We start from the raw sequence: 13,783 nt of genomic DNA on the forward strand, positions 1-13,783 counted from the left end.
ACCATAAAATTATCAAACACAGCTGGGTTAGGGGTCTCTGGCTGTCTCTGTAGGTAGAGCACTCAACTCTTGATCTCAGGGCTGTGAGTTCGAGCCCCATGTTGGGTGTAGAGACTACTGAAAAAAAAAGCTGGTTTAACTAATAATATGTCTGATTTGGCAATCTCTGGAGCAACACTTATAATCTACATGCTAATTATAATCCTTAAATATCGATGGAAATCTTTGAGTTTCGGTGCCATAGAGAGATAGACTCTGAAAGGGTCAGAATTCAGAAGGTCAGCAGATGAAGTCATGGGGCCGTCAACCATTTTCACTGGAGATGATGTAGGATGTCCTAGTTCAGCCTCTCCTCGCACGGATGAGACAGAGCCCCAGGGACACGGGCACAGGACCTCTTCCCCAGGCTCCTCCGAAGTGGAGCTGGAGTGAGGGCACAGGGGCTCTGGGGAACGCTGTGCACCAAGTCCCTTCAGTAAGCAAACCCCAGCACTTTTGCTCTGAGGACAGGGCATCATCTGGAGAAATTAATTCGGGTAATAGTCCAGGCACAGGGAAACGCCAAGTGGAAATAAGGAGGGAAAAGGTATCTGTCAAGCCTCGAGTGTAGAGTTTAGTATCCAGCAGGCAGTTTGAAACCACTCTGTCTCTCGCAGGAAAGCGTTATCCGTCACTGCAGGCAGGCCAAGCCCCAGAACAGACAGTAAAAATGCCTATTATCCTCATAACAAAAATCTGTCTGCTCCAAAATAGAACAACAACATTTTCAGAGGTGAGGCAGGTGTTCGGAAAGAAGAGCGATAGATCTCACGTGGGTATGATGAGAAGCTCAGCCCTTTCCGAAGCAGGGGAGGAGACCCGACCCAAGGACGGTGGTATTTGTCAAGTGCCTGACATTCGCTAGGGGTACACAAAGACGTGATGCCCTCCACTTCTCAGAACAGACCTGCGTCTGAATACCCACCCTGCAGAGACTGGGGACCACTGCAGCTCTGAGCACCAGATCCAGGGCTCCGAACCCAGCTCTGCTCCATCTGGGGTCAGAATTATGGGGGCCGGGGGACTATGGGGTTAGGGGCTTTAAAGTTTGGGTCTCGGTTTCTTTATATGAATGGCTGATGGAAAACATTTAACAGCTTTTTTTTAACCCTAATCTTTTGCACCAAAATACCTGGTAACACTTTGAAAGGAAAGAAACCGTTTTAGCAGCTCCCTGCATATTCACTCTGAACCCAGTACCACAATGATGTAAAAGATCAGAGGGGCCACAGGATGCCAGGCGCCCCCGGGGCCGCGTTACTCCGTCTGTGCCGATCAGCACGTGACATCCAGCAACACTGCGAGGCCTCAAGCCAACACAACAGGAAGAGAGGGTGTCGAAGAACCACACCTAACAGCTGGATCCTGGCTGTCTCAGGCTCATACCAGCAGGGAAAAGGACATTTCATCCTAGTCTTAGAGAAAGCAGCTGGTGCTCCCTGTATCCCCGTCACTCAGGGCCTTGGACTCAGATCTGCACGCTCGAACAGCCAGCCCTTCCAGAGCCCCTTCTAAGAAGCCCAAACCACAGAGAGTTGCCATGACCACCACTTTGTACTTAAGCCTCCAGGTATCAGGGATTCCGTCCTGCTACCCTATTTCCCAAGATAGTGTCTATCACAATGTTGGTCACAAATATCCATAAAATTGAAGGGTGAAGAATATGAAGGAAAAATCATAAAACACTACCTCCAAAAATCAGAAATCAAAACTAACAAGAATCCAGGCAAGACATCTGACATCTGCAAGCAGCAATCTTCCCAAGGGTTGTGTCCTCCAGGGGCCTGTTTGAAAATGTGACCCATGGGGTAGCCAGGTAGAGGGAGGAATGTCTCTTGAGTGTCATGCAACCCCATGAAATAACTGGAAACCTGTATCAACAAGCCCACCTCGGGACTGCCTCAGACCACACGTAGTTTCAGCGGTCACGAGTAGTACCAGGGTGAGCCGACGAGACTAGAATTTGCCATTCGTCAGTTTTCTGGCGTCATGGAAGCTTCAAGCCAGTGCATATGATCCTGTCTGTTTGTCAGAAATATTACCACGGCCCGTATCTCCCCGACTCCTCACTCAACCCCATGGTGGGGGGCGCAGGAGTCCTAAAGAGATCGCAAACTCCTGCAAGGCCATCTTCGTACTGCTGGGCGAAGGCGTCCGGGGATCCATAGGTATTTCCACATGAATGAGAAGAGCAAGGCCTTAGCAGACGCTAAGCAGCTTTCATACTTGACCTGCTGTCCCTATGTCAGCTAGCCTACTTGCTCTGAGGTTGTAGGTCAAGTAAAAGTTTCCTTTCCACATTTATATTTCGAAAGAATTTCAGGCTAGCAAGCAGCAAGCAATTTTGACTGTGCCTGAAAACCCCTGGGGAATTTATTCTTTCTGTTATTAGCAGAAAGCCGAGTCTTAGGGCTTACATTTTTTCATGAGAACTCAAGAAAAATGTGGGGAAACAATTATCTCTGTGGGTCAGGGAAGCATGAACACTCTTCCACGTGAAGAAGCTCTGGCAGGCCCCATGAGAGAGACTCACCTCAAAGACACGCGACAGGGCCCCTAACAGAGTGTCTGGGGTGAGGGAGCTCAGCGCACATTACAGATGACGCACAAGTCATTAGACGGTAAATACATAGAGAAAATTTTAAGCACTCGGGGAAGCCTTAGGAAAACCTGGAGCATGAGTGAAACAATTGCCTTCTGCCCTGATCCCTGCAGGACGTTTTCCCCAAATACAAAGTGAGACCCTGAGAAGACGGCATGTGAATGCAGGCGGAGTATGTGGGGTAAGCCCCTCCCAAATTTACAGTTCCTGTTTGCATCTCACAGTCCAAGTTTACCCTCTGGCTTTTCCCCTCCTTACAAAATCCCAAATGAGATTTACAAGAGACTTACATACACAAACCAGATTGCCACTGAATTAATTCACAGTCAGAATGGGGCAGGGCCCGTGATACACTCTCTGGGCTAATCCACAGGAAGGCGGACTGAGATTTGCAGCCAAGGACCTAAGCCAGGAGTCTGCAGGTAACCGGGGTGGCAGAGGCCAGCAGAGCCCAATCCTCTCCAGGGACAAATTGGTCCAAGAGCCGGGTACCGGCCTAGTGATCTCAGCCCCTCTCCGTGGACAGCACACTCACTGTGGGCTCTTTCCTTTACGCGGTTTTCTTGGCTAACAAGTCCCGATCTTTCCCGTTCTGACAGATGAGCCCTTTCTTTGGTTATAGTCGCCTTTAATCAACTTACACACAAATCTGTGCCTGGGACATTTTGTCTGTAAGGTCACTTTACGTGTCTTCACTCTGATCCACACTAAGGTAATTCTCAGAGAGCCACCAAGTTCCCCCTGGAGGGAAGTCTATCAATATGACATAATAAACATACAAAATCAATACTTGCCACGTATGAACTGTGGAACATGAATGTGCGTGTGGCTGGAGGAGACCAGAGGAACCACAGATGTGAGAGGGAAGGTTCCAGAGGGGACAACTTGAGATTTGAGATAACTTGAAGCACAAGAAGGGGCTGTCCAGATGAAGGAAGCGGAAGAGGGTCCCAGGAGCACGTCCAGGCTGACGGTGCAGTAGAAGACTTCAAGGGATCCACAAAGAGTTCGACCTCTCAACTACAACATCTTTAAGGGCAGCAGTTGTCTGATTCACTCCTGCTCATTGTAGGGTACCTCACTTAGAGCAGAGGCTGAAAAATACTGTTGAATGTTGAATGAGTGGAACAGAGGAGGCATGTGGCAAATGGTGAAGAATGAAGCTATAAATATACACAGAATTCATTCATGAGGCCACTTGCTTTACAAGCCAAGCAGTCTGAATTTTATGCTGAAAACCATTGGAGATTTTAAACAAGGAAAGTAACATAATCTAATGTTGCTATGGGAATCTGTAGGACCAATGAGAAGGGCCCCAACTGGGTCAGTGGAGATGAGAAGACAGATTCAAAGAGTGAGAAAAGTAGAATCAACAGGACTTGTGTGGATGATAAGCAGAAGTAGTCCAAGATGATTCCTTAATCATGAATTTGGGCAGTTGGGTGGATAGTGGTGTCATTCATTGTGTCTAGGAATTTTAGAGCAAGAATCCATTACCAAAGAAGGTAATGGATACAAACAATAGAAAATGTAGGTATGGAGCTTAGGTGAGAAAAAGGGGGAGGGGACGGGATGAATGGATAGGTCATGGATGGATGATAGATACATCGATGGATGATGGGTGGATGGAGAGATGGATGGGTGGATGGTGGGAGGATAGGATAATCCTCTTCTTCCTCCCTCTACAAAAACCACATGTACATTTCTAAGCTGCCTTTTGTACCAAAGGTAAAGTCTCTTTCCCAAATCACAAACCAAATAATTCCTTAGAATATTCCTAGCAGTCAAACAGTTTTGAACTGTCATCTACTGAGCTTAAGCCTAGGTAAACCACTTAACAAAGACCATTTCAAGCATGATTATATTTCTTCTTGAGAAAACTCAATAAATATTTGTTTACTAAATAGCAAGCTGTCAGTTTTGCAACGACTGGAGCAGTTGGGTGCCGCACAGAAAAATGTTGGGCATGGCCCTAAACTCTGAGTAACTTGCTTTACGTCTCTCAGGGGAAAGCTGAAAGTACCAGAGCAGGAAAGTTTGAGCAATGGGTCCCCAAATGCTCCAAGAGATTTTCTAATTGCATATTCATTATGAACACTTAATTAAACTTGTAACAATAATTTTTAATTAAAGAAGCACATTAAAGTTTCAGCTGTGTGGACAATTGTGTGGACACATTCCCTGAGTGATTAAAATCCAGGCTTCATTTCAGGGACATACGCAATCTTAGCTCTGTCTTAATAGGATAGGGCGGGACAATCCTGAGAGTGACACCAGCTTACAGGGAACCAAGAACCTTTGTGTATCTGGCCAGAGCTGCTCTCTGCCCTGTACCTCAGGGACAGCTCCCAGAGGGGTCAGCCCTTCACCCTTTTCTAACTAACCTGTCTTCTATTTGGTACTGACCACTGTGCTCACTCCTTCCTCTTTCAACAGCGTCTTAAGGAAATTGAGTTGCCATCCAGAGAGCTACCGTATGGAGGAAAATACATCACAGAAGACGCCCAGGCAGTCCAGAGCAGGCATGGAGAGGGAAACGCTGCTGGTCATGCTGACCAATGAGCCTGGTGGGGGGCCGGGATACAGAGAAGACATTGACTGTAGCCGAAGGCACAGTGTATGCTCCAGCAGCCTGAACCCCTGGGGAGACCGGGAGATCTGTCTCCTGTAGCCAACGGGGCCCCATGAGCTCTGAAGTGGGCAGGGGTCAGTTGTATGGCCTGGGAGCAGCTCAGATGCTAAAGGGACAAGCTTGATGAGGAAACAATCTCTTCCTATGGGGACATCTACCTCTGAGGCCCTTTCCTCTCCCTTCCAACTTCTCTTGGTCCTTCCAGGAGGGCAGTGGTGATGGTTTTGGAGAATGGGGCTATGCCACCTGTGTGGGGCTCTGGCCCAGGCCATGTCAGTCCCTTTTACATTGGCCACTTCAAGCTTTGGGTTCTTGAAAAGATTCTCCATGTAGAGTCTCTCTCTCAGCATCATCTGGAATAAATTCTTGGTACCATCTCTCAAGTGCCAGACCCTGTGTTACACCCTAAGGGTATGTCTCTAACCAGAAAAACAAAGGGACTTTCATTCTTGAAGAGTTCCGTGGACTTCAGAGCCTGCCTCATGCCCCTTAGAAGGATCACACCAACATTTACTTCACTCTCTCCTTACTTGGGACCCTTAGATTCTTTCGAGTTGTCATTAGTATAAACAAGAAAGCCGTCAATATCTCAGTGCAGAACTCTGGAACCAGAAATTAGCCTACATTCAGGGCAGCAGGAAATCCCATGAACAGCTGGTGTGGTGGGACCCGGTGTCGGGGGTGGCCTCCAGTGCAGATGGGGCCATGCCCTCGGAGTTACCCACAGTGTGGCTTCAGTATCCTAACTAGAAAAATCAGCAAGTGAGACCAAATCTCTAAATGCTCTTAAGCTAACATTCTGTGGTCAAGACTCTGCAATATCTTTTTTTAATTCCTCCACAAAATCTGGAGTTGATGGTTTTGGAAAGGGTTTTAGTGGATAGGGTATAGGCACCCTTAGATCTGCCAAATCTTCCAGAAAACTTTCTGCAGAAACTTCATGAGTCAGTTGGCCAACTCAGAATATCCACATGTGGACTCACTCTGAACAGAGGGCTCACGTGGGTGACGCTGAGGGCTGTCCTCAGGTCATCCTTCAGGTCCAGAGAGCAATGTGGGAGCACAGAGCTTCGGATATATACCAGGAAGACCACCTCGGTTGGGCAAACACTGAGCCAGCCTCTCCCCCTCTACACCCCCAGCAGCGCCCCCATGACTTCCCTGCTGGACCCCAGGCCCTGGGGCATACCCAGTATAGCCAGTGCCATGGGGGCTTCCAATATTGTCAGATGATCACTGGCAAGCAATCTCGGCATCACCCCATGTTGGTCTGGGAGAGGCTGTGAATGGGGGAGATAGGTGTCAGCCTGCAGCTTTCTCCTCAGAACAAGAAGCCTCACAATCTCCTCCCCAGTTCCTTCCACTGGGACTGGGTGGGCCTGTCTCACCTCCACCTCTAGAAAGAGCTTGGGAAACTCCAGTCTCCCACAGCCTCACCATTAACTATCTCCCGAGGCCCCTGTCCTCAGCAGGGCACCAGACCCTTGGCCCTGCACACAGGTCCTCCTCAGGCTGCCCCTGCCTACCTCTCATGTCCGCACAGCTCACTGTTCCCTCACACTCGGGGTGTGGCTCACACACCCTCCAGCAACCTGGGGGCCACCTCAGAAGGTCCCACCAGTAGGAAGCAGCTCCTCGAGGCTGAGACAGAACCTACCGCAGGCCCTCTGCACACCCATGCCCTAGACTGGCTTCCCAGCCAACATGGTGGCACTGTCTGCACTTCCTGTAAGTGTGTCTTGTCCTCGTGATGATAAAATCTGGAGAGTAAATGGCCTGGACTTAGGCATCGCAGTCTGAGGCTCGATGCTGCCATTCAAGGAGTTAGCTGGACACCCTGGACACCTGGTGGGAAACCGGGCCAATGTTTCTGCGGCCTGTGGCCAGGTGACCTAAGGAGAGCTTCAGGGTCATCCAACAGGACACTCCGTTCACTTCACCGGTTTTCATCCTGTGGCTGGGGGCCTAACAGTGCCCGGCTCACATCACTACATCTTTGCTCATAGAAGAATACTGTATTGTGTGACCAGGTCCAATGGGTCCCCTGTCCCTCTAGGAATGGTCCCCTTTAAATCTGTCTTAAAAGCTCAGCACCACAGTCCGCTTTGAGGGTGCCAACCACAGCCCCCTGTCGTCCTTGGCAAGCCCACTCCACCCTCCACCAAGCAGCTGGCGCTGCCGGGCCTGAATCCACACTCCACAGGTGCCGGAGGGTCTAGGTCTCCCTGTCAGATCACAGGTGCTCCCTCTTTGGACTCATTTGTTTCCCACTTTGGTTCAGGCTTTCTCTCAGAACCACGATGAGGAGTCTGAAAGGAAGGTCTTGGCAAAATACTTGCTTATAGTTTCTGTTTGAATTTACGCAACCTTGGGCGCCTGGGTGGCTCAGTCAGTCAAGTGTCTGACTCTTGATCTCAGCTCAGGTCTTGATCTCAAGGTCATGGGACCAAGCCCTGCCTTGGGTTCCATGCTGGGTATACAGCCTACTTAAAATAATAGTAATAATAATAATTTACACAAACCTCTGTGGATCATCCCAGGGCAGTACTCAGACAGGATGTTAGAGATAATTAGACTAATCATAAATGTCCTTCCTCTTGTTTGGCGTCCAGCAGCCGTGTGTAGAAAAACCATGCAAAGTTTGGTCTACAAGAGCCTCAGTGTGGATCACGGGGAGGAAAGTCGTCACGGAGCCCTCCTTTCATAAGTGAGCCTTTCAAAATCTTCAAGAACCAATCAAGGCTCAACAGGGGTGTTTCTAATCACCCTCTAGAGCTTCCTCCTCGGCCTCGGTTCTGGAGGTGCTCGATAAGCTCGTGAGAAGGGATGTCAGCATGGACGTCAGACTGCACGATTCACCCTCAGTGCCACACAGAACTTGATTTCCCCACCAATTTCAGGCAGGTGGCCTTCTCGGTTCCCGCTGTGCTCTGGCTTTCTTTGGAAGCCCACTGCTCTGAGAGCAGGTCCAAATGTCAGTCCCTTTGCTAACACTGCTTTACTCTTCAGTAAACAGCTGTGGTTTTGATGAATATCAGTTGATCTTATTGTGGGTTTCTTCTGGCTTCTAGCAAATGTTTATCAGATTTATCAAGTACACGGTATAATGTTGAAATGTATGACCTACTACTCTGCCATCACATGGGGTCCAACCTTTGAGAAGTAACCTCTGCACATCCAGGGATTTCTCACTATGCTTTAACACTTTACTCCAGGGTAGTACTTGGCCCTGGAAACACAAAAGCCAGAGATTTCACTGGGTTTTTTTTAACCTTCTGTTATAAAAAGGAAAATAAAATTTCTGTCATTTTAAAAGATGAACTCAAGTTAATGAATCTAGAAACATTGGCCGGGTCATCAAATGGGGACATGTTTATCCTTGCCAGTGACTGTGACCAGAAATAATGGTAGCATCTGGTCATATAGTGCCCAAAACTAGAATTACTGGACCATAAAAATAAGCCTTCAGGTCGCCTGGGTGGCTCAGTCATTTAAGCCTCCAACTCTTGATTTCAGCTCAGGTCATGATCTCAGGGTCCTGAGATCAAGCCCCACGTTGAGCTCTGTGCTCAGCACAGAGTCTGCTTGTCCCTCTCCCTCTGCTCCCATTTGCGTTCTCTCTGTTTCTGTCTCTAAAACAAAAAAAATTAAAAATTAAAAAATAAGCCTTCAACTGTATATAAGGAACTCTTACAATTCAACAACAAAAAGCCAAGAATACAGTTCAGAAATGGGAAAAGGACTTAAACAGACATTCCTCCAAATAAGAACTAAGGATGGCTCGTACACATGTGGAAAGATGCTTCCATGTCCGTGGTCATTAGAGGAATGTAAGTCACCTGCTCCCACAGAGCTCCACCTCTGACCCACTGCTCCACCCCCCGCCAGCCCTCACGAAGCTCCCACGACACCCACCGCTCTGCGTATGTCCGAGGGTGTGATGAAGCAGGACACGGTCCCTTCCCTCCAGGGCCCCAGTGTTAATAAGGAGAAAAGGCAAACCAGAGAGACACGGCCCAAGCGCGGCGGACATTCAGGCATCAAGGGATCCTGGAGGTGCCTGGAGGTGCCTTTCACTGGGATTTGGGAGGGAATCAGCATGAATGAAGGCAAGCCAGAAGGGAAACTGGTGGAACAGCAGGAGGGGTCAAGGAGGGTCAAGGAAGGTCTGAGCCCTCTTTCCTCTCGCTCTGACTGGCTAACTCCACAGGCTGAGAGCGCAAGGAGAGCCCTTCCTCCCAAAGAGCAGGTGTCTCCCTGTCCTGAAGACCAGTTCCAGCGCGAAGCTGTTCTCTGTTCTTCTCCTTGGGGTCTTCTTTTCTTCTCCTGACACACCCTCCCCGCGGCCGTCTGCACTCCCACCGTGCTTCAGGTCAAGCGCACCACATCCGGCCCCTCTCTGTGACCTTTCTTCTGCCGCCAGAATGTACTCAGACCCGTGGAGATCCACATGTCCTACATACAACAAGATTGGAGATATTTGCAAAAGGAGCCTAGTTTGGGGCATTGGAAAATAGGGTCCTCATGATTTTTGTGTGGCTCATTCTGCAAGGAACTTTTCTAAACTTACAGTAACATAAAAATGGCTTGGAGAACGGGCAGGTGCTAACCTCTCCCACGTCCCCCATCTGCCCCTCCAGGCCTGCCCATACCTCCCCACCTGCTCTCTGCCTGGGGCAGCCAGTGTGAGCTCCTGGCCCCCCACCTGTGGTAAATTCAGGGCAGGGAAAGAGAGGTGGGCTGTTGAGTCCCTGTAAGATGGCCTCAGGCTGACTGTGCCCCTCACACAGGGGCCTCTGCACTTGGAAGTGACCCCTTCCCAAATGCCCCAGTGGAGGGTGCCAACTGTCCCTGCTGGGAACCTGACCTATTAAATAATGTGACCCACTCACATAAGGTTTGCATTTTATAAGCAAATGATCAGGCATAGAATTATACACATCAGCCAAGGGTTTGAAGGGAGACATTTAGAGAAGAGGCTATTTCCAGTGACTGTCTCCTCGACGCCACATTCCCCACAGCTGCTGCACCTCCCTTAGCTGTGGCAATGACCCTCTCCTACAGGCCAGAGCCAAGGACAGAGGGCTGGCTGGCCCACAGTAGCTTCTGAGAGATCTGGGCGAGCAGCCCTCTCCCCTCCGCCCCGTGCGCTGCTCCTGGAGGCTCCCTTTGCCCACAGGTCAGACCTTGCTGCCGAGAGGATGGGGGAAAGTGAGAAGGATGGAGAAGAGGAGATGTTGGCACACACCCAATGCCAGCTGCCCCTCCCCATCTTGGTCCTGACACTGGACCCATACTCAGAATCTTCTCCAATTTCCACAAAATTACCACTCACGGAAAACCACTGCAGGCAGTCCAGACGTTATTGGCAATTTTGTAGGCGGTTGGAGGCATTCAAGAGACATGAGTCTTGGACATAAGAAGGGTTGTTTTGGGCCCAGTGACCAGGGATGGAGCAAAATGGGGGAGGCCGGTCCCTCCCTTGCCCTACCACCAGGCCACACAGCTTTGGGGGACAGGCCCTTGTGGTGTTCTCCTGATGCGTGGGAAGCTGACAGAGGTGAACCCCCAGTGGGAGTGGGGTGCATGGTGGCCAGCCAGGCCTCCGGCGGTTGGGAATGAAAGGAAAACAGCGCTCGGGTTAGACAAACTCGATGAGTGAATGATGAATTGTGGCAATCACGTGTGACATAGAGTAAACCAGAAGCCAGGAAAAACGGTCTTACTCCCAAAACAAACTTCTCTTTTCGCCTCAAAGACCAAAACAGGCAAGGGCCTGCTGATGATCAAAGGCAGTGTCGGCAGACGCTCCGCCCTGGGCTCTGGACGCAGGGCCAAGCCCCGGGCAGTCTCAGGTCACTTCACCTCGGCTACCAGAGAATGCGCGTTCCCGTCACGGAAAGCCTTCGAGAACTTCAGGTCCCCTGAATCCAGACTCCCACTCTGTGTCCTTGCCTAGAGGCTCCTCAGACTCGCACGGCCAGGTTTACATTCCCACTAATGCACAGTTTTAAAGGACACGGACATGAAGACACATTTATAAGAAGAAGATCAGATGCTTCTGTAAAGAGCGTCCCTGGCACCAACCCTCCCGTGACCGTCATGAGTAACACCAAATGGGGCGATTGGCACGTGCTCCGGCGTGTCACAGCCACTGTCAACAGGCGCAGTCCGCTCGGCAGGCAACAGGCGGCTCACAAAGGAAACGCACTTGCGCTGTTTCTGGGACCCACGCCCTACGAGACAGAGCGACTGCACACGGTGCGTGACGTGCCTGATGCTGGCTTCACTGTGCGCCCGCTGTGTGCCCGGCTCTGTCCAGGCGTGCTTACAGGGACCTGCCAGGGCAGACACGGTCTGCGTGCTGGGGAGACCCCACCGCCCCCACACAGCTCACCACCCCCTGTGAGGGAAACCGGGAGAAGCTTAGCCCGAAGCGGCAGGCTGTGTAAGTGCCGTGAGGGCAGAGCCCAGGCACACGAACGGGAGGATGGACAGGGGAAGCCCCCGGAGCAGGGGACAGCTGAGAGCTGAAGGCGGCAAAGGAACCAGCCATGCAGCAAAGGGGCGGGTGTGTGTCCAGGTGTCATGTGCGAGTGTGTGCACAAGCATTCATGTGCACGTGTGTGGATGTGTGCACACGTGTGTGTGTGTGTGCACATGTGTATATGTGTGGAAGGGCACTCCAGGCAGAGGGAACAGCATGTGTGGGATGAGCTTGGGATGCCCCAGAAAGAAAGAAGGCCCACGGGACAAGAACGGGTTTTTCCTGAAGGCCCTGGGAAGCTGGTCCAGGAGCAACAAGAACTGCTGCGGTCTAACACAGTTACTCAAGCACCGTGCGCTGCAGGACGCGTCTCAGGGTCCCTCCGCCCCCGCCACCGTGCTGACACCAAGCACAGCTGCTCCGAGCAGTCTCGGCACCGCTGCTGGGGCTCCCGTGTTAGCAGGGAAGGAGCCCAGGTGCAGAGCGCCCGTCTGAGGGCTGAAATGAGTTAAACAGTCTCCACTTGCCCTCAGACACCCCCATCCGCAGCCTCCCACGCGTCCTGGAATCAGCCCAGGGAACATGTCAGCCTCCCTCCTCCATCAGCACCGCAACCCGCAGGCCCCACTTAACTGGAGACACGTTCCCAGAGAAGACAACGTATCAATTCAGGAAGAGGTGGCAGCAAAAGGTGCCTCAGGGGCCCAGCGGCTCCCTGGCAGCAGAGGGGTCGGGCCGGGGGTGGGGGCAGGGGCTGTGGCAGGAGAGCCCTTTCCACTCCGGAGCTCTGACCGGCCTTTTATTGCCTCTGTGTTGGGACCAGGGCCACTCGTGAAGCCAGGTGGGAGCAGCCGGGAGGGGGCAGAGCCAGCGGGCTGGGGCGCCCGGGGCCAAGACGGTCAGCCCCCACCCTCGGCGTCTCCACGACAGAGGAGCAGCCTATGGCTCGGGCATAGCGGTTTCCTCCAGTGCTCTTAGGAGAGCAAAGCAAGGGGTTACCTAAGGTGAAGTGTGTGACCGCCAGGCACTTAATACCCCTACGTCACGCTGCCACCAGGTGAGAAGCTGCGGGAAGCCACTGGCCTTCCCCAACCCCAGCTGTGACACATGCGCCTGTTGTGTGAGCCCCCAGAGGCCGGGACCAAATCCCTCGGGACTGCCCTCCACTGGCCCTGGCCGTCCTTGCGCCGGCTTCCCAGATGTCGCCCTCCCGCAAGCTACTACGACACTAGGGGGCAGCGCGAGGCGCCGTCCCCGCTTCTCACGTCCTGTGCCCCCCTCCCCCAGGGTTCCACGGCCTGGAAGGCCAACGATAGCCCGATAGCCCGGAAACTGCTGCCGGGAGAGTGTCCGCGGTCATGCAGCTCCGTCTGGCCAAGGACGTCGAATCTCCCTGAGGCAGGAGAAGGGGGTGGAATTGAAAAGCAGGGGAAGCTTGATCTTCTGTCGCGCTCACATGTAACAGGGAAGGGTCCGCTCAACAGCACGTTGCCCTGGGGAGCCTGCGGCAGCGACCCCACAGCACCCCAGGCTCCGGTGGCACGTGCCTGGTGAAGACAGGTTGGGCCTCGCCCAGGGGCTGACGGATTCAGAGTGGCTCCGCCAGGAGACCAAGTGTCCCAGGAACTAAACGCCTGTCCCACCCATGCCAGAACCAGCGCTGGGCGAGGAGGGAGGGCCGCTCTGCCCACTGGCACTTTCCAGACACACGGGAAACTGAGCGAGCGAGCAGCACCCTCCCCCCAGGAAAGCACAGCATTCCCGTCCTTTGCAGCCGGCCTCCCTGCAGACCTAACACCTATACCGTGGCACCTCGAGGTCCTTGAACAATTGCTTTTCGTCCCGGGAAGTCCATTGGCCCGCACCCTCCCCGGCCTCCCAGCCTCTACTGAACAGAAAGCGGCGCCGAAGGAAGCCCGCAGAGGCTCATCTTGCTCCGCAAGCCAAGCTGCTCTCTCCTCCGACAAAGACGCTTTGATCCGTGAGGAGAATCTCCAGGAAGGCACAGAGTTTGCTAAATGGC

The 13,783-nt window shown here is 52.1% G+C and overlaps 1 long non-coding RNA gene across 4 annotated transcripts in view; it reads right to left on the reverse strand.

Annotated features, from left to right (window-relative positions):
- Positions 1 to 13,783, reverse strand: part of LOC103660915 — a 41,495-nt gene that overhangs the window by 20,141 nt on the left and 7,571 nt on the right. For 2 of the 4 annotated variants that reach the window (XR_005838417.1, XR_005838418.1), the window contains exon 1: positions 7,796 to 8,841. The exons of the other annotated variants lie outside the window; for them this stretch is intronic. This is a non-coding gene — a long non-coding RNA (uncharacterized LOC103660915). Of the gene's footprint in view, positions 1 to 7,795; positions 8,842 to 13,783 lie in introns of those variants that run through there. 4 annotated transcript variants of the gene reach the window in all.

Source organism: Ursus maritimus, unplaced genomic scaffold, assembly GCF_017311325.1.
Source record: "Ursus maritimus isolate PB19 unplaced genomic scaffold, ASM1731132v1 scaffold_3, whole genome shotgun sequence".
Lineage (NCBI taxonomy): Eukaryota > Metazoa > Chordata > Mammalia > Carnivora > Ursidae > Ursus > Ursus maritimus.